The sequence below is a fragment of the Cebus imitator genome, unplaced genomic scaffold (assembly GCF_001604975.1).
Source record: "Cebus imitator isolate Cc_AM_T3 unplaced genomic scaffold, Cebus_imitator-1.0 Scaffold45, whole genome shotgun sequence".
NCBI classification, from domain to species: domain Eukaryota; kingdom Metazoa; phylum Chordata; class Mammalia; order Primates; family Cebidae; genus Cebus; species Cebus imitator.
The window spans coordinates 10,480,373-10,502,255 of record NW_016107360.1 but is presented as its reverse complement, the minus strand read 5'-3'; the positions used below and the strand labels follow the sequence as shown (position 1 = coordinate 10,502,255).

At 41.4% G+C, this 21,883-nt stretch overlaps 1 pseudogene; it reads right to left on the bottom strand.

Moving 5' to 3' along the window:
• Positions 1-2,540: 2,540 nt before the first annotated feature.
• On the bottom strand, positions 2,541-7,327 carry LOC108303244 (annotated as a pseudogene).
• Between the last annotated feature and the right edge of the window lie 14,556 nt (positions 7,328-21,883).

Below are 21,883 nucleotides of genomic sequence, written 5' to 3'. Positions count from 1 at the left end.
ATAAGGGCTGATCACCCAGCGTTTTGAGCCCTCTTAGAGGTCATAGACCCCTGGAGAGAGAAACTGAGACCCGTAAGAAGGTGGAAACGACTCAGTGGTGACACACTGTGGAGTCTTGCCCACAAGCAGCACTTTGTCCAGCACACAAAACCCTAGGATAGAGCTCAAAAAAAAAAAAAAAAAAAAAAAAAAGGGCAGGAAACAAATCTAATAAGGAGAAAAGGAAGAGAATGGCCCCCTTCTGGGTACTCCATAAGGTTTTATGACACCACTACTTGCCAGGGTTTATATAAAAGGGAAGTAATATGGTCTTTGTGCACATTTACATTAAGGAAAAAGAACCCTAATATTGACCTGCAAACTACAGAGTACTTAGGTTCTATTTTTTTTTTTCTGCCTGCGTTTATCTGCTGTTACTTTTCTACTGAGATAAAAACCACCGAATAGCTCTAACAGTGTGTTTTGCAAGCTAAGTTGTATTTATTTCACGGCTAATGTACTGAAGTAATAGCTATGGGAACTTTGTGTGTGAATGTGTGTGTATATATTTAAAGGCCTTTATAATAGACTTCTATAATTTTATGTTCAATTGGCAATTGAATCCATTGTTTCATTTGTTTTTTTGTCTTTTTTTTTGGACACTGAGTCTCACTGTGTTGCCCAGACTGGAGTGTGCAGTGGCGTGATCTGGGCTCACTGCAACCTCAGCCTCCCAGGTTCAATCGATTCTTGTGCCTCAGCCTCCTGAGTAGCTGGGACTACAGGTGCCCGCCATCAGGCCCAGCTAATTTTCGTATTTTTAGTAGAAACAAGGTTTCACCATATTGGCCAGACTCATCTCGAATTCCCGACCTCAGGTGATCCACCCACCTCGGTCTCCCAGTGTTGGGATTACAGGCGTGAGCCACCGAGCCCTGCCAGAATCCGTTTTAATTTCCCTCTAGCACACCAGACTTTCTCTTCATACCTTACGAGGTAAGTTTTTCTATCTGGTTTTCACCTGAATTGCCTTTAATATGAAAATTTAAAGCTATTTAGCTGACAATTACCTGTGGTAAGATTTTTAGAAAATGGAAGAAAAAGGCCAGGCGTAGTGGCTCACGCCTATAATCCCAGCACTTTGGGAGGCCTAGGCAGTCAGACATTAGGTCAGGAGATTGAGATCAACCTGGCTAACAGGGTGAAACCCTGTCTCTACTAAAAATACAAAAAATTAGCCGGGCATGGTGGCATGCACCTATAATCCCAGGTACTCAGGAGACTAAGGCAGGAGAATCGCTTGAACCCAGAAGGCAGAGGTTGCAGTGAGTCAAGATCTCACCCTTGTGCTTCAGCTTGGGTGACAGAGTGAGAATCCATCTCTAAAACAAAACAGAAACAAAAAAAAACCTGAAGACATGTAAATCTGCTTATGTAAATTCCCCACTGCATAGCCTTTTGTGTGGAGCATTTATAGGGGCTGATGGCAAAAACTGAGTGCTTTTCAACAACAAGGACTGAGCTAGAGCAGTTCTACTTGATGGGGCATTTGCTGCTTTGCTATGGAATATTAACTGAAGCTACCCCTCTACTCACAGGAATAATGTTTCCCAACAAGTTCCATAATAAATAAAAATGGTTTACATGAAATCTTCCTACCTAATAAGCCAAGAGCCTTTTTCTGGGACTAATTGTGAGAAGCTACAGTGCCAAATAGCTCTCATGAGCTGTATATTTAAAAAATGGCATTTCCAAGGTAAACAAACATCTTGTTTTAAAAGCAAGTATTCTGGTTAAAGGAGGGTCAAAAAATATTTTAAGTTATTTGGGTGAAGTATGTTTAGGTAAGCAAATTTACCTTTCTGTGTTCTTCAAAATCCAGATTGTAATTTTATAACAGTATAGCTGTCTGCATGAGTTCAATGATAGCTAATAATAATTGCTTTAAGGGAAAAGTGTAACAATAATAGATTTTAGCCCTAACTTTTTAAGTGCAGATTAAATCATTATTTCTTGGATACAATAACCCTCTAGAAAGTAACAAATTATAAATTTTCTTCAGATTTTTAGTTAGTACCCTAATGGAATAGGTTCCTTTTTCTGTTCTATCATGTGAATTACTCTCATAACTGTCAAATAATGATAAATAAATGTTATTTATCTCTCCTTGTTTTACTTCCAAGGAAACCAAAATCGTGGTATTCTGAAGACCAGAGATGTCAACTTCCCTCATTTGGCATCCTGCTGGCCCCAGGGATCTGTTTGACTGCTGACGCTTTGCTGCTAAGACTCTACAAGCTGCCTCCCTGCAGGCCCAGGGACTATCGCAGAAGAGGTAGGTACATAAGATGGTAAGGGCTGGTTTTGAGGAATAAAATTAGGAGAAGATCAAACCCTCCAAATCATGAAGGGGGCACAAAATATGCCTAAGCAGCTGGTAAAAGAAGTTTACTTGCCTTCTAAACTATTATGTGTCACTTTTTTTTAATGTGAAATTAAACTGATTCTTTATTCACAAATTTATAATACCACTCTACTGCAGTCTTTGACTCCAAGGTATTTTAAATCATATTTGGTCACCGAGGAAGACATAAGTTATAGTAAGCATACTTGTTCCAAAAGTCTGGGCCCTTTCATCCACATCAGCCCTTTTCCAAAACAACTTGCAGGTCTTCAGCGCCTGTATAATGTGGATCTAGAATCAGAAACTTTATCTGCCCTATAATCTTATCCCGTGCAACTCCTAGTATTGTTTGGGCCAAAACTCCTCCCCCGATTATAACTGAAGTTTCTCCGCTGTGGAAATGATTAGCCAGTTCTTGTCCTTGAGAGGCCATTTCTGAACCTTGGCTGACAAACAGTATTTTTAAATTTATACTGGTCAATTGGCTTAGTGCCAGCTGTACCTCAATAGATCCAGTCCACTGCAGTGATCCGACAAATGTTGCTGGTTTATCACCAGCATCAACTAGAGCCTGCTGAATTTCTCTATGTGTTGCAATGGACTTCTCTGTGTATTCCTGATGTTTGAACCAAGAGCAGATAATCTGCAGAAATCATTAAGCACAGCCCCAGCCATTGTCACCTATCCAGTCCTGCATATAATGATGATAAACATATATGTCCTGGACCACATAAATCATACCAGTCTCCATGTTAGGTGGATGAAGTATGTGGATTTCTAATGTAACCATCTTTGTATGGCTCATCTGGAAAGTGATAAACATTAGACCTTTTGAAATAGGGTCTGTCATGAGGCAGATTAAAGAGATCATGTAACTCCTTTCTATAAGCCTGCAGCTGACCATCTGGTATTCCTGAAGGATATGAAATGGTTACAAGAATTTTTTCTCAGCTGGGCGCAGTGGGTCACGCCTATAATCCTAGCACTTTGGGAGGCTGAGGTGGGTGGATCATGAGGTCAAGAGATCGAGACCATCCTGGTCAACATGGTGAAACTCTGTCTCTACTAAAAATACAAAAATTAGCTGGGCATGGTGGCACGAGCCTGTAGTCCCAGCTACTCGGAAGGCTGAGGCAAGAGAATTGCTTGAACCCAGGAGGCGGAGGTTGTGGTGAGCCGAGATCGTGCCACTGCACTCCAGCCTGGGTGACAAGAGCAAAACTCTGTCTCAAAAAAAAAAAAAAAAGAATTTTTTCTCCTGTAATAAAAATTGCAGTGACTCAGGGACCACAATAGATCTTCCTTTCACATATTTCAAAATGCATTTTTCCATGTCAGTTTGTTAATTATGAATTGCATCAAATAGAAGTTTATGAACTTTTCCCCATGTTTCCTCTGGACCAACAGATACAACTGCATCGACAGGTAAAGTCATATTAACATAATGGTGTCCTCCGCTTTCCCTTTCAATGATGGGCATTACAGCTGCCAAGGAGGTTGACATTTCCAGCATAAGATCTATATTTACTATTTGATGCATGTCTGATAACTTTTTGTCTTTCTTTCTCATGAATTTTCATTATATATATATATATATATATATATATATATATATATGTGTGTGTTTTTTTTTTTTAATATATACACACACACATATATATATAAAATAAATTTTTTTTTTTTTTTGAGATGGAGTTTTGCTCTTGTTGCCCAGGCTGGAGTGCAGTGGCGCAATCTCGGCTCACCGCAACCTTATCTTTTGTAAGGATGTTGCTGAGTGGATGTCTTGAGCCCAGGAGTTTGAGACCAGCCTGGCTAACATTACAAAACCCAGTTTCTACCACAAATACAAAAATTAGCTAGGTGTAGTGGCGCCTGCTTGTGGTCCCAGCTACTCAGGGGCTGAGGTGGGAGGATCACTTGAGCTCGGGAGGCAGAGGTTGCAGTGACCCCAGATCACGTTACTGCACTCCACCCTGGGTGACAAAGACAGGCTCTGTCCAAAAATATTAATAATACAGAAGTTATAAAATAACATATATGTTTTTATTTTTGTTCTAAAAAATATGTATCTCTGTGTCTACTGCACTTTCTTGCAAGTGTGTGCTTTTTTTAAATCCATCTACCATCTATCTCTACCTTTTTATCTGAATAAGTCCTGGAAAGATATTGACAAAAACATGGCTTTTATTTTCTACTGGTTTACACTTTGGTATAGCTTGATTTCTTTTTTCTTTTTCTTTCTTTCTTTCTTTTTTTTTTTTTTTTTTTTTTTTTTTTTTTTTTTTTTTTTTTTTTTTTTTTTTTTTTACCATTAACATACATACATCAATTTTATGATTTCTTATTTCTATTTTGAAAGAACAAAAACATATTGTGTGGAGTTAATAAATAATAGGAGTTTACACTGATGATGGAAGTGTAAATTCCAACAATATATACAAACATAATTTGACATTATGTTTCAAAATCCTTAAAAATGTGCATACTACATGATGGTAGCAATTCTACTTGAAGGAATATATACTAAAGAAGCAAACTAAAATGCCCATCAAGATGCCTCATAATAGCCTGGGCAATATGGTGAAGCCCCATCTGTACAAAAAGATATGTGTGCTTGTAGTCCCAGCTACTTCATAGGCTGAGGTAGAAGGATAGATTGAGGCCAAGGAGGTTGAGGGTGCAGTGAGCCTTGATCATGCCATTGTACTCCAGCCTGAGCAACAAAGTGAGATCTTGTTTGAAAAAAAAATAATAATTTCAGGCACGGTGGCTCATGCCTGTAATCTCAGCACTTTGGGAGGCTAAGGCAGGTAAATGGCTTGAGGTCAGGAGTTCAAGACCAGCCTGGACAACATGGTGAAACCTGGTCTCTGACAAAAATTAGCTGGATGTGGCAGCGCGAGCCTATAATCCCAGCTACTTGGGAGGCTGAGGCACAAGAATTGCTTGAACCAGGGAGGTCAAGTCTACAGTGAGCCAAAGTTGTGCCTCTGCACTCCAGTCTAGACAAAAGAGTGAGACCCAAAAAAACCAAGCTGCCTAATGGAAGGGTTTTGATTTGATTTTGAGACACGGTCTCACTCTGCTGCCCAGGCTGGAATGCAGTGGTGCAATCTCAGCTCACTGTAGCCTCTACCTCCCAGGTTTACCATTTTCCAGGTGTTGAGCATTTTGCTGGGTGTGTGCCATTTGGACTTTATTTTTGTGCATCATTTATAGTTTTAGAGAAGTAGTTCAATAGACAGTTGCTGACCAAGTCATCAACCTCCAAAGATAGTTGAGAGGAGTTGCTTAAGGGTTTTCTCTCTTCTGTCTCAGCAGACACCCTAAAGTTCTCAGAGTTTCAGGGCTATTAGAATCTTTTGAAGACTGACATGGATGTTAATTCTTCATTAATAAAGGGATAAGCACTATAGGAGCTGTCTAATGAGGTACCAGTTCTCCGAGGAGAATTATTCATTCACTTGATTTTCTCTCCTGTTTCTCCCACCCCCATGCTGATGGTCTGTCAGATTAACAAAACTAGATTCATCCAGTTTTTTTTTTTTTTTTTTTGAAGCATTCTCTCTCTGAAAGACAAGGAAGCTGCCTTAGTCCATTCAGTCTGCTATAACAAAATACTGTAAACTGGGTAATTTACAAACAACAGAAATTTACTTCTCACAGTTGTGGAGGTGGGAAGTCAAGGCCGATTTGGTGTCTGGTGAAGGCTGGCTTCCTGGTTCATGGATGGCCATCCTGTGGCTGTAACCTTACATGGAGGAAGCAGCTAGTGAGCTATATGGGGCCTCTTTTGTAAGGACACTAATCCTTTCATAAGGGCTCTGCCCCCATGACCTGATCATCTCTCAAAGCTCCACATCCTAATATCATCACCTTGAAGGTTAGAATTTCAACATACAAATTTGGGAGTGGGGTCAGAAACATTCATTGCATTGCAGAAAGTATATGTATTAATTGCCTATTGCTACATAATAAATTACCCCCAAATTTAGCAGATTAAGTTGGGCTCGGTGGCTCACACCTGTAATCCCAGCACTTTGGGAGGCTGAGGTGGGTGGATCATGAGGTCAAGAGATTGAGACCATCTGGCCAACATGGTGAAACCCCGTCTCTACTAAAAATACAGAAATTAGCTGGGCTTGGTGGCATGTGCATGTAGTCCCAGCTACTTGGAGGCTAAGGCAGAAGAATCCCTTCAACCCAGGAGGCAGAGATTGCAGTAAGCCAAGATCACACCACTGCACTCCAGCCTGGGTGACAGAGCGAGACCCTGTCTCAAACAAACAAACAAAAAAATTTAGCAGAATAAAACAACAAACGTGTTATTTCACACAGTTTCTCAGAGCCAGGAATCTAGGGGTGGGTTAGTTGAGTGGTTCTGAGTATTTTTGACGAGTCAAGCTATTGGCTGGAGCTGCAGTCATCTCAAGGCTTGACTGAGGCTGGGTAATCAGCTTCCAGGCTCACACCCACAGTTGCTGGCAGGCATGGTTTGTTCAGTGCCTGTTGGCTGGAGCCTTCATTTCTTCAATAGGTAGATCTCTCATTAAGACCGTGTACCTCATGGCAGCTTGCCTCCCCCAGAGCAAGTGATCTGAGATTAGGAGTGGAAGTGGGGAGAGCACACACAACAGAAGCTGCAATCTTTTATAACCCGTTCTTGGAAAAGTGACATACCATCTTTTCTGCTATACGTTTTTGGTCACGCAGACCAAGCCTGGTACAATGTGAGAAAGGACTACCCACGGCTGTGAATACCTAGAGGCAGAATTGCTGAGGGAGATCTTGGAAGCTGGCTATCAGAGCATTCAGCCAAGCCCTACTGCCTCTGCAACCCACTCTTACCTCCTGAGGATCAGCAGAAACAGGGAAACACAATTTCACGCTTAAACAATGAGCTTTGTGCTTAGTCAATCTGGGAACCGTAAACTTACCCATGGTTTGCCAAGTCCTGTTTGGCTTATAGAGGCATATGTTGGAGGGAGTGGAAACTTCTTTGCTCTCTCAGTGATATTTAATTAGCATTTTGCCACATTTTCTGTTGTGTTTGTCTGGTCTTAGGTCTTCATTTCCCCGTTGAACTAACTAACTTTATATAAAATTCCACAAGCTCTCTATTTATAAAATTACGGGTGCTTTTTACATTAAATGCTTTTTTCCCTGAGGGTAGCCAACTTGATAATTATAATACCTTTTCATAGAGCCTTTGTGTTACTTTGGGCTTAAATTCACGTACTTCAGCATGTATTAGAAAAGACACACATATGTATTAATCCGTTCTCATAATGCTATAGAGAAATACCTGAGACTGGGTAATTTATAAAGAAAAAAGTTTTAGGCCAGGCACCAGTGGTTCATGCCTATGATCCTAGCACTTTGGTAGGACAAGGCGGGCAGATCCCTTGAGTTCGAGACCAGCCTGACCAACATGGCAAAACCCCATCTGTACTAAAAACACAAAAATTAGCCAGGCATGGTGGCATGCACCTGTGGTCCCTGCTACTCAGGAGGCTCAGGAAAAAGATTTTTTCCAGCTTGAGGCTGGGAGGTGGAGGTTGCAGTGAGCCGAGATTGCACTACTGCACTCCAGGCTGGGCAACAGAGTGAGACTCTGTCTCAAAAAAAANGGCTAGGCGTGGCTCACACCTGTAATCCCAGCACTTTGGGAGGCTAAGCCAGGTAGATCACCTGAGGTCAGGAGTTCGAGACCAACTTGACCAACATGAAGAAACCCTGTCTCTACTAAAAATACAAAATTAGCCAGGCGTGGTGGCACATGCCTGTAATCCCAGCTACGCGGGAGGCCAAAGCAGGAGAATTGCTTGAACCCAGGAGGCAGAGGTTGGGGTGAGCCAACATCATGCTACTGTGCAACAAGAACGAAACTCTGTCTCAAAAAAAAAAAAAAAAGAAGAGGAAGAAGATTAATTGGCTCATGATTCTGCAGGCTGTACAAGAAGCATAGTGGCTTCTGCTTCTAGGAAGCCTCAGGAAACTTACACTCATGGCGGAAGGCAAAGGGGCAGCAGCACTTCACATGGCCAAAGAAGGAACAAGAGGCTGGAGGAAGGTGCCATATACTTTTTGTTTTTTTAATTTTTAATTTTTATTTATTATTTAATTTTCTTATACCTACTTCAGATTCTCAAGTGCCACACACCTTTAAACAACCAGATCTCACAATAACTCACTCGCTGTCATGAGAACAGCACCGGGGTGATGATGCTAAACCTATTCATGAGAACTATGCCCACATGATCCAGTCACCTCCCACCAGACCCCAACTCCAACACTGGGGATCACAATTCGACACGAGATTTGGTGGGGACACAGATCCAAACCATATCAGCATACTATTGTGAGCATTTCTGTGAATATTAGAATACAGGCTGCCCACGGTGGCTCATGTCTGTAATCCCAGCACTTTGGGAGGATGAGGCGGGAGAATCCTTGAGCCCAGGGGTTTGAGACCAGCTTGGGTAACATGGCAAAATTCCATCTCTACAGAAAAATACAAAAATTAGTCGTGTATGGTGGCACACACTGTAGTCCCAACTGCTCAGGAGGCTGAGGTGGGAGATTGCTCGAGCCCAGGATATGGAGGTTGCAGTGAGCTGTGATTGTGTCACTGCACTCCAGCGTGGGTGACACAACAACATCCTGTTTCAAAAAAAAAAAAAAAGAATGCAGCTATATATACATATAACATATTCATACATTCACTTATGCCTAAATAAAAGCTACTATTAGCTAACTCACAATGTAACTTAAAAATCTTGGCAAGAATCATTTAAAGAATCATTTACAACAAATATTCTATAAAAAGTGATGTAAGATCCTGAGAAAAATAACACTCCTCTTTCCACATTGTAGCATATGGCCCTAGGTATTCTGTTTCTCAATAAAGGATACAAATGCCCAATGAAGGATATTAACTGTGATGGCAATAATGCAATCTTGGGTAATTGCTCTTTACAATTGAGAAAGAACTATACAAGGCAGGTCATGGTGGCTTATGCCTGTAATCCTAGCACTTTGGGAGGCCGAGGCGGGTGGATCACCTGATGTCTGGAGTTCAAGACAAGCCTGGCCATCATGGTGAAACCCCGTCTCTACTCAAAATACAAAAAAAGCCAGGTGCGGTGGCAGGTGCCTGAAATAATAGCTATTTGAGAGGCTAAGGCAGGAGAATTGCTTGAACTTGGGAGGTGGAAGTTGCAGTGAGCTGAGATTAGGCCATTGTACTCCAGCCTGGGCAACAAGAGCAAAACTCCATCTCAAATAATGTATAAAAGAACTATACATAAAAATAATTTTATTTGATTTATGGTTTAATTTGCTCATCTTTTCCTTACTAATATTTTTGCACAACTCAAATATTACTGCTTACTCTTTAAGGAAATACACCCACTGTTGCAGGACTCAAGAGATTCCTTCCTCCACCTTTCTGCCGACGAAGAAATGACTTCTGATATCCTTTGAAACTATGAGCTGTGTCCTAGGTCTGGAGTTCTGCCTTCTAGCCAGGAATGTGTCACTTCTGCACCTAGCATGCTTATCATCAACTTTAAGCCTTTCTTCTGCTACCCCATTCCTACTGTCCCCATTCATGTTATGCCCGGTAGGGATGCCTGCTGGGCTTTTGTTCTAGTGTCTTTTGCCTTCCGCATTCAGTCATCAGCAGGCCCCGCTTCTGCTTACCCATTCCTTTCTTCATTTCCTTTTCCCACAGCCCCCATTGTGATGCACCTTCCTCCATAGAGTTCTGGCCGTATCATGTTCTTCCAGCTCCAGATTTGGTCTGGCCCCTCATGATGGCCACGCTGACACAGTTCACGCCTATCGTTCTGCCACTACAGTGTTCATGTCCTCTCTTATGACGGTGGACACAGCTTGGCACTGTGCTTCCTGTACGTCTTCTCCCATAGACTCAATTCTAGTTTCTTCAAAGCAAGAAGAATTAGAGTAAGAAGAATTAGGGTAATACTAGTGGCTAAGGACTATGGCAGATGCTTTACAGATACCAGTGACTCGCAATCTGGGGTGACTTTGTCTCTGAGGGGAGATTTAGCAATGCCAAGAGATGGTTTTGATTGTCACAACTGGAGGGAGTGCTACTGGCATCTAATGGATAAAGGCCAGGAATACTGTTTAACTTTGTACAGTCCACAGGACAATCTCCACACAAAACATTCTTCAACTCAAAATGTCAATAGTTCCAAAGTTGAGAAACCGTGTTTATATGCCACTCATTTAGTCTTTTTTTTTTTTTTGAGACAGTGCCTCTCGCTCTGTTGCCCGGGATGGAGTGTGGTGGCGGGCAATCTCGGCTCACTGTAACCTCCGACTCCCGGGTTCAAGCCATTCTCCTGCCAGCCTCCCAAGTAGCTGAGACTACAAGCATGCATCACCATGCCTGGCTAATTTTTGTATTTTTAGTAGAGAAGGGGTTTCACCATGTTGGCCAGGCTGGTCTCAAACTCCTGACTTCTAGCTACCCGCCCACCAGAGTGCTGGGATTACAGGCATGAGCCACCATGACCAGTCTTATTTAGTCTTTATAAAAACCCCACAAAGATCTGATAACCTCCTTTTCCAGATAAAGAGGCTGTTCCTTTCCTCAGTTTCCTTTTCCAGAAAACTGAGACTAAGTTATTTTCCCTAGCTCCCTGGATAGAACTATTGTTTGCATTCAAGACTCTGCCTAGAGAGTCTGCTCTTTTTTCCCACCACCTTCACCTTGGTGGAAGCGTCTACTGACTAACAATCAGGAGCAGCTCGGGCAGGACTGAAGCTGCTGCATGCCTGCGTTGTTCAAATTGCAGCTTCTGATTTATTTGTGGGCTATGCGTGAAATTAGTGGTGGTCTGGGACCAGCAAAAATAGCAACAGCCAAGCAATCATAATAATAAAAGATAAGAAAGACTAGAAAATATATAGAAGTATTATTCGGTAAAACTTTAGTTTTAGATATATGTGTGGTAGAGTATATGCTCTATGTTAATATAAAATTTATTTATTTATTTTATTTGAGAGTGAGTCTTGCTCTGTGGTCCAGGCTGGAGTGCAATGGTGCCAACTTGGCTTACTTCAACCTCCGCCTCCCAGGTTCAAGTGATCCTCCCACTTCAGCCTCCCGAGTAGCTGGGATTACATGTGCATGCCACCACGCCTAATTTTTGTGTTTTAGTGGACACGGGGTTTTGCCTTGTTGCCCAGGCTGGTCTCAAACTCCTGGGCTCAAGCGATTATATACTAGAGGCACCATCTCCCCAGTAATTGTATTTACTAAGCATCTACTCTACTTGGGTCTATTCTAGGGAGAAAAGATACAGTAGAGAACAAAACAGTGAAGCTCTATTGGAGTTTATATTCTGGTGGGGGCTGGCAGGCAACAAACTGTCAGGTGGAGGGAGAGGACAAAGTATCCACCTAATAAAGGCTACAGTCACTTTCAGAGCTGCCATCTGTGTAGGCACCTCCTCCCCTGACATCCAAGAATCCCAGTCATCCCATTCACATGCATCTCGGTTTCTTTTCTTTTTTTCAAACAGAGTCTCCCTCTGACACCCAGGCTGGAGTTCAGTGGCACGATCTCGATCTCGGCTCACTGCAACCTCTGCCTCCCAAGGACCAGAGATTCTCCTGCCTCAGCCTCCCGAGTAGCTGGGATTACAGGCGCCCACTACCATGCCTGGCTAATTTTTGTATTTTTAGTAGAGATGGGGTTTCTCCATGTTGGCCAGACTGGTCTCAAACTCCTGGCCTCAAGTGATCTGCCAGCCTCAGCCTCCCAAAGTGCTGGGATTACAGGCGTGAACCACCACGCCCGGCCTGCATTTTGGTTTCTGATGACTCCAATTTATATCTCCTTCCAACAGTGCAGTGATCAATCAATCTCAGCAAGCACAGAATTTAGAGAAAGAAAAAAATAAGGAAAAAAAGGGGCTGAGAATGATTGGGATGTTGGATAATGTAATCCCGAAACTACTTGAGCTTTAAAAATACTATTAACATGCTCTAGAAATGCGAATGTCATGGGGCTTTTAGCCATTTTGTTAAGAATATTATACATTTAAACAATTTGCACTGCCTCCCGATTTCTTTTATTGACGAGTAGATTTTAAAAAATAGCTTTCTTGGAGTCCTTGTCATGTTTATAGATGATGACTCCACTTGAACAATGGATTCTGTATGTAGGAGCAAAAGGGCTATGAATTATTCATTTGAAATCAATAAATAATTATACTAGTGCTTCTTTGTGGCTATGGTACAGTAACACTGTATGATATAGATAAACTGTCCTATTAGAGATTTATGAGATGCCATATACACATATTAACTGCATCTGTCTAGGACTGGAAGTGTCTGGTTTGTGAAGTTAGTTGAATTTTTGGTGAATGGCAAGTAAGGACATTGCAAAGAATGAAGCTATGAGCTTAGGTGAAAATGGCACTTAGGCTCTGGGAACACATGGTGGATGTGTGGGGTACTTAGATACGTGAGTGGTTGAGATTTTGTTTTTTTTTTGAGAGGGAGTCTCGCTTTGTCACCTTAACTGGAGTGCAATGGCATAATGTCGGCTCACTGTGACCTCTGCCTCCTGAGTTTAAGCGATTCTCCTACCTCAGCCTCCTGAGTAGCTGGGATTACAGGCACCAGCCATCATGTCCAACTAATTTCTGTATTTTTAGTAGAGACAGAGTTTCACCATGTTGGCCAGGCTGGTCTTGAACTCCTGACCTCAGGTGATCCACCTTGGCCTCCCAAAGTGCTAGGATTACAGGTGTGAGCCACTGCACCCAGCCAACTTGTTGAGATTTTATTCATATCCTCATAGAATGGTTAATCTAAACTAGATTTTATTCATATCCTCATAGAATGGTTAATCTAAACTAGATTTTATTCATATCCTCATAGAATGGTTAATCTAAACGTATGTATGCTAGGCACAGAGGCTAAAACAGTGAACAAAACACAGTGCCTGCTCCCAGGAGCTTGTCAGGGGAAGTCAGGCCAATTAGCTAACAATCACGATACTGCAAGGGAAGAGGTAGTGGGGTAGAGACAGAAGCTCACGGGAGGAGGCCTAACTCATAAACTTCTTTTGGGGGGAAAATGTAAATTAGCAGAGAGGGTAATTGAAATCAGGAGGAGGTTGGTAAGAAATGGAAGACGTAGGTAAAAGAAAGGAGAGATCATAGAATGGCCGGGCATGTCGAAGGACTGTACATGAGCATTCTGAGGGGCACCAGGAAAACGCCTGCCAACCAGAATGCCTGTAATTTCAACAGTGAAACTTTGTGTTTGAGCATCGCTTTTAGGACACTATTAGAGTGCACATATATTAAAAGGATGAGAAAGGAAGGAGGGCAAAGTAATTTCTTAGCTTACTGATTTCACCTTGGAAAGCAGAATCCATGGTTCTGAGGAGTGGGAAACAGGACAGGTGGGTTTAAAGAATACTGGAGAAGGCCAGGCGCAGTGGCTCACGCCTGTAATCCCAGCACTTTGGGAGGCCAAGGCGGGCGGATTGCTTGAGGTCAGGAGTTCGAGACCAGCCTGGCCAACATGGTGAAACTAAAAATGCAAAACTTAGCCAGGCGTGGTGGTGCATGCCTATAGTCCTAGCTACTCAGGAGGCTGAGGCACAAGAATTGCTTGAACCCAGGAGTTGGAGGTTGCAGTGAACCAAGATCGCACCACTGCACACCAGCCTAGGTAACAGTGAGACTCTCGCTCTCAAAACAAAACAAAAAAAAACAACTGCAGAAAAGACCTAAAACAGGTCTTTAGTTTTAGGACAACCTTTTGTCATGAATTAATTATTTGAGAGTATGTTGCAATTTTGGATCATTTCTCTTGAAATTTCTGCCCCAAAGTTTTGCATTAAATTCATGGGGCCTCTTGCATCAGGTTAAGAACTCCTATTTTGAAGTATAGGTGTAGATATGCCCAGTGGAATGTTATGTGAGGAGACGACCCTAGGCAACTATAGAGAAACCAGAGGGGGAAAGGATATCCTCTGGAAGAGTGGAAGAACTAAAAAAGAAATTTCACAGTTTTTCAACTATTGGCCCTGGAAGGTAATGGTACATAATATGATAAAAAGTAGGTATGCCATTGTGAATATTGCTGCAAAAATGAATATACACAAAGACATGGAATCAACCTAAATGCCCATCAATGATAGACTAGATAAAGAAAATGTTGTACATATACACCATGGAATACTATGCAGCCATAAAAATGAATAAAATCATGTCCTTTGCAGGGACATGGATGGAGTTGAAAGCAAGCATCCTCAGCAGACTAACCCAGGAACAGAAAACCAAAGACCACATGTTCTCACTTACAAGTGGGAGCTGAATGATGAGAACACATAAAGACATGAGGGGAATAATACACAGTGAGGCCCTTTGAAGGCAGGTTGTTGGGTGAGGGAGAGCAAGGAAGAATAGCTAATGGATACTGGACTTAATACATAGGTGATGAGATGATCCGTGCAGCAAACCACCATGGCACACGTTTCCCTATGTAACAAACCTACATGTCCTGCACACATACCCCTAAACTTAAAAGTTGAAAGAGAAAAAAAAGAACAAAACCAAAAAAGTAGGTATGCCATATTGTAGAGTCTTCCTCCTCCCAAAGTGTTAGGATTACAGGTATGAGCCACCACACCCAGCCAGGTAGAGATGCTTTTAGAGAAAAGGTTTACCTACGCAACTTAATTCCCAACTTTTTTGGCACCAGGCTCTGGTTTTGTGGAAGACAATTTTTCCATGGATGTGGAGTTGGGGGAGCGGAGGAAGGTTTCGGGATGAAACTGTTCATCATATTATCAGGCATTAGATTCTCATAAGGAGTTCACAACCTAGATCCCTTGCATGTGCAGTTCCCAATCGGGTTCTTGCTCCTATGAGAATCTAGTACTGCTACTGATCTGACAGGAGGCAGAGCTCAAGCAGTAATGCTCACTCTCCTGCTGCTCACCTCCAGCTGTGCAGCCTAGTTCCTAATGGGCCGCAGACTAGTACCAGTCTGTGGGTACCAGTCTGTGGCCCTGGGTTTGCGGGGGGTACCCTGCTATAGAACAATGTCAAACTATAGTTTTCAGGCCAAATCAGCCCTCTGCCTATTTCTATATGACCAGCTGCCTGTTTTATTGTGATCCAAAAACTAAAAAGCGTCTTTAATTTTTTAAATGGCTGGAAAATATAAACAACAGAATAATATTTCATGACATATGAAAATGAAATGAAATTCCAATTTCAGTGTCAGTGAAGTTTTATTGGAACACAGCCATGCTCATTCATCTGTGGTGCTTTTGTGCTAGTGGCAGAATTGGTAGTTACAACAGAAACCTTAAGGCCCACCGAAACCTAAAATATCACCATGTGGTCCTTTACAGAAAATGTTTGCCAACCTCTGTATTAGGATAAAGCTAGTGGGCATCAAAAGACCTAAGTGATAGTGTGAATTATTTGGGGCTAATATCAAGGAAAAAACTATTCTCATAAAAACAGATTAGTTCATTTCTTATACATCACTTGGAGGAGAAAAAATTTTTTAAAAAGATTTCACCTACATATGACATATGTATTAATGCTTAGGAAGCCAGCCTAGGCAACATAGCAAGACCTCTTCTCTACAAAAAATGAAAATAGAAAAAAATTAGCTGGTGTATTCCTCAGGGTTCTTTAGGGGGACAGAACTAATCGAATATATGTATGTGTGTGTGTGTGTGTGTGTGTGTATGTACACACACACACACACACATATATATTAGGAAGCCAGCTTATATATATACACATATATATACATATGTGTGTGTGTGCGTGTGTATGTGTGTATATATAGATATATTTATCCTTAGGAAGCCAGCCTATATGTATAAAATTTTATATATATGTGTGTATATATATGTGTGTGTGTATATATATATATATATATATATATATAGAGAGAGAGAGAGAGAGAGAGAGAGAGAGAGAGAGAGGGCCTGGCTTTCTAAGGATAAATATATATATATACCCTTTATATATATATATAAATATATATATATCCCCTTTATATATATATATAAAGGGGAGTTTATTAAATATTAACTCACATGATCACAAGGTCCCACAATAGGCCATCTGCAGGCTGAAGAGCAAGGAAGCCAGTCCAAGTCTCAAAACTGAAGAACTTGGAGTCCGATGTTTGAGGCTAGGAAGCATCTACCACAGGAGAAAGATGTAGCCTGGGAGGCTAGGCCAGTCTCTCTTTTCACATCTTTCTGTCTGCTTTATATTCTAATACTCTAGCAGCTGATTAGATGGTGCCCAGATTGAGGGTGGGTCTGCCTTTCCCAGCCACTAACTCAAACGTTAATCTCTTTTGGCAACACCCGCAGACACACCCAGGAGCAATACTTTGTATTCTTCAATCCAATCAGTTTGACACTCAGTATTAACCATCAAAGCTGGGCATGGTGGCATGCTCCTGTAATCCCAGCTACTCAGGAGGCTGAGGTGGGAGGACCACTTGAGCCCAGGTATTCAGTTATAGTGAGCTATGATGTCACCACTGCATTCTAGCCTAAGTGACACAGAAAGGCCCTATTTAAAAATAGAAAAAAGAAAAAAAGAAAAAATATTCTTAGGAAGCATATCACTAAAGCTAAGACAATTTAAAGTATGTCATAGGTCTGCACATAAATTATTAATCTAGGATGATACCTTATTTAAAGTACAGGGGAAAATTATATGAAAATTGAGATATAATTTTTTTTTTCTTTTCTTCTGGAAAAAGTTCTTCCCCTATTGGGGGGATATAATTTTATATTTTTCCCATCCTATCTTTTATACCCTTAGTGTAATTGTCTGTTGACTGGTGGGGTCTTATAGCCATTCTGCTCTACAACTAGGGTAGTTATTTAAGCATCTTTAGCATCTTGTATGCTACCGTGATGATTACATAAGGTTTTGTTTTTCTCCTAATATTTAGTTGACCACTATAGTCCGAGAATCCTTTCTACGAGCATGAAATGCGAGGCTTCTCAGAAAAACTTCTTTTTTTAAAAATGTGTTTGTTTGTTTTTGTTTTTTTTTTTCCTCAGGAAAACTTCGATCAAATTCTAAAGAGTCATTATTTTTATTTTCCTAAGACAGGGTCTTGCTGTGCCGCTCAGGCTGGAGTGTACCTGTGTGATTTCAGCTCACTGCAGCCTCAACCTCTGGGCTCAAGTGATCCTCTCATCTTGTCCTCCCAATGTACTAGAATTACAGGCACAAGACACTGATTTACAGTCTTTTTTTTTTTTTTTTTTTTTTTGAGATGGAGTCTTGCTCTGTTGTCCAGGCTGGAATGCAGTGGCATGATCTTTGCTCACTGTAACCTCCGCCTCCCAGGTTCAAGTGATCCTCCTGCCTCAGCCCCGCTAGTAACTGGGATTACAGGCACTTGCCACCATGCCAGGTTAATTTTTGTATTTTTAGTAGGGATAGGGTTTCACCATGTTGGCCAGACTGGTCTTAAACTCCTCACCTCAGGTGATCCATCTGCCTTGACCTCCCAAAGTGCTGGGAATGAGCCACCACGCCTGGCCTGATTTACAGTCTTCTAATAAGACTCTTAAAGATATTTGTTTCCGGCCAGGCGCAGTGGCTCAAGCCTGTAATCCCAGCACTGTGGGAGGCCGAGGCGGGTGGATCACGAGGTCAAGAGATCGAGACCATCCTGGTCAACATGGTGAAACCCCGTCTCTACTAAAAAAAAAATACAAAAAATCAGCTGGGCATGGTGGTGCGTGCCTGTAATCCCAGCTACTCAGGAGGCTGAGGCAGGAGAATTGCCTGAACCCAGGAGGCGGAGGTTGCGGTGAGCCGGGATCGCGCCATTGCGCTCCAGCCAGGGTAACAAGAGCGAAACTCCATCTCAAAAAAAAAAAAAAAAAAAAAAAAAAAAAAAAAAAAAAAAAAAAAAAAAAAAAAAAAAAAAAAGATATTTGTTTCCTTTTTTTGAGAATTAAAATGCTGGCTTTTTGCTGAATAAAAACAAGTTGACAATAATAGTTTACTTGACATGGTAGGAAAAATTATTCTAAAAACCCACCAGCTCTGAAGTAATTTATTTTAGAACTTTTCATTTGGGTTACCTTACAGATATCTTTGCATTTTTATTTTGAAATTTAGCAAGTATTCTTTATTTTCTAGGGGGCAGGGACAAACTGATAAGAATCAACCAGTAAGCAAATAGTTAAAAAAAAAAAAAAAAAAAAATGGGTTATAACCGCTTTCTGTCAAAAAGTTGGAGAGTCAGTCAAAGTTCAGGAATTGTTTGGGAGCTACATTTTATCCTGATTAGTTTCTCTTGACTGACACTTGTGTGTCTAGTCTATAGAAAATCACTGCAACCCCAGTAGGGTCAGAACAATGTATGAAGGACCCCCAAGAGACTTAACATGGAAGTCATAGTAATGAACACCAAGGGCAATAGCTGAGGATGTGGCAGAATGTGAAACAAAATTCAGAGTCCACTGGCCAGCACTTATACATTGCATCTGGGTTTTCTGTAGTATAAGCCATCACACAGCACAAAATACATTTCCCCAATAGTTTCTTTTCTTTTTGAGATGGGGTGTGATATGGTTTGGCTGTGTTCTCACTCAAATCTCATCTTGAATTGAGGGACCCAGTGGGAGGTAATTGAATCATGAGGATGGGTTTTCCCATGCTGTTCTAGTGATAGTGAATAAATCTCACAAGATCTGATGGTTTTATGAAGGTGGTTCCCCTGCACATGATCTCTTGCCTGCCAACATTTAAGACATGACTTTACTCTTCCTTCACCTTCCACCATGATTGAGAGGCCTCCCCAGCCATGTGGAACTGTGAGTCCATTCAGCCTTTTTTCTTTATAAATTACCCAGTCTCAGGTATGTTTTTTATTAGCAGTGTGAGAACGTACTATGTTGTCCAGGCTGGTCTATAACTCCTGGGCTCAAGGGATCCTCCTGTATCAGCCTCCCAAATAGCTGGAATTATAGGCACACTCCACCACGCCTAGCTAATTTCCCTAATAGTTGACTAGGAAATCTACCTGTAAGAAGCCCCAGCCCAGCTTTGCGGGTGTTGGGCATTCCAAGATTCAGGTGTTTACCTAGTTCAGGCCATTGTATACCAACACTTTCATAACCTCCCTGTTAGCACTGTAAGATGCATAATACGCCTTTTTAAATTGATGTCATACCATAGGAGTGGGAGCAAAGAAAGACATGAAGGTAAAAGTAGGAGAGAAAGTTGCAAGGTGACAGAAAATGATGGCATGATCAAATAAAAGAATAATGAAGGAGGAAACTAAGAGGCATGACATTTTAAAAAGTCAGTTTAATTTTATTTTTTAGTTCCCCCAGCTTTATAAGTGACAAAAAGTATATATATTTACAATGTTCAATGTGATTTTTTTTTTTTTTTTTTTTTTGAGACAGGGTCTCTCTCTGTCACCCAGGCTGGAGTGCAATGGTGGGATCATAGTTCACTGCAGACTTGATTCCTCAGGCTCAATAAATTTTCCCACCTCAGTCTCCCTGGTAGCTGAGACTACAGGCATGCACCACCATGCCCAGTTAATTTTTCTGTATTTGTGTGGAGACAGCGGTCTTACCATGTTGCCCAGACTGGTCTTGAACTCCTGGGCTCAGACTATCTACCTACCTGGGCCTCCCAGATGCTGCGATCACAGGTGTGAAGCCTCAGTGTAACTTTTTGATGTAACCACCTTACCCCCATTCTACTCTCTGCTTTTACTTTTGTTTTCTTTAGAGACAGAGTCTTGCTATGTTGCCGAGGCTGGAGTGCAGTGGCCATAGAGCACTATAGCCCCAAATTTCTGGGCTCAAGTGATTCTCTTCCCTCAGCTTCTTGAGTGACTGGGATTACAGGCACATGCCATCACACCCAGCTCTAAGCTGCTTCAATGAGGTCAACCTTTGCAGATTCCACATGAGTGAGACATGCAATATTTTTTTCTGTGCCTGACTTTTTTCACTTAGCGTGATGTCCTCCAGGTTTATCCATGTTGTCACAAATGATGTCATTTCCTTCTTTTTAAAGGCCATTGTCTGTGTGTTTATGTATATACGTATATATATTTTCTTTGCCCATTCATCTGACACTTAGGTTGATTCTGTATCTTGGCTATTGTGAATAATGCTGCAATAAACATGGGAGTGCAGCTATCTCTTCGACACACTCATTTCATTTCCTTTACATACATACATATATATATATATATATATTCCCAGAAATAGGATCGCTGGATCATATGGTGATTTTATTTTTAGTTTTCTGAGGAACCACCATTCTGTTTTCCATAATAGCTGTACTAATTTACATTCCTGCCAACGTGCAAGGGTTTCTTTTTCTCCACATCCTTGCCAGCACTTAATATCTTGTTATTGTGCTAGTAGCCATTGTTCATAAGTATGCAGTGATAGCTGATTGTGGTTTTATTTGCATTTCCCTGATGATTAATGATGTTGAGCATTTTTTTTTTTACATAACTCTTGTCCATTTGGTATGGGAGAAAATATTTGCAAACCATACATCGGATAAAGGGTTAATATCCAAAATACAGAAGAAACTCAAAACAACTCAATAGCAAGAAAAAAAATAATAACCAGATTAAAAAATGATTTTTAAAAGTATTTTTTCAGCTAAATGCCTTCTCATGCTGCAGCTTTTTCTCTTTTTGAAACAGAGTGTGGCTCTGTCGCCCAGGCTGGAGTGCAGTGGTGCAATCTTGGCTCACTGCAACCTCCGCCTCCCAGGTTCAAGTGATTCTCTTGCCTCAGCCTCCCCAGTAGTTGGGATTATAGGCACACACCACCATGTCAGGCTAATTTTTTTGTATTTTTAGTAGAGACGGGGTTTTGCCATGTTGGCCAGGGTGGTCTCAAACTTCTGACCTCAGGTGTTTCACCCACCTCGGCCTCCTAAAGTGCTGGGATTATAGGCATGAGCCACCTTGCCTAGCCAGCTTTTTCTTTAAGCACTGAATTATTTAAATATGATTTACATACCATACTATTTACCTATTTAATATGTAAAATTAAATATCTTAAAGCTTGTACAACCAGAGGCATGACTCAAATGTGGCATGTTCTTTCTTTTGGCTGGCTGAACAAGGTGTCCCAGTTGCTTATGTCTGCTTTACTCACTCCTGTATTTCAGTCTCGTCTGAGAGTGTTCTCACCAGTGTCCATCTTAAAATGTAAATGCCACCAGGAAAATAAATATGTCTGTGTAGAGTAGACCTGGGTCCAACACCTAGTGCAGTACCAGCTCAGTACAGAGCTAATGGTTAAAACTTGTTTCATAATAATCTCAGCTATTTGGGAGGCTGAGGCAGAATTGCTTGAACCTGGGAGGCAGAGGTTGCAGTGAGCCTAGATTGCGCCGCTGCACTCCAGCCTGTCTGACAGAGCGAGACTCCGTCTCAAAAAAA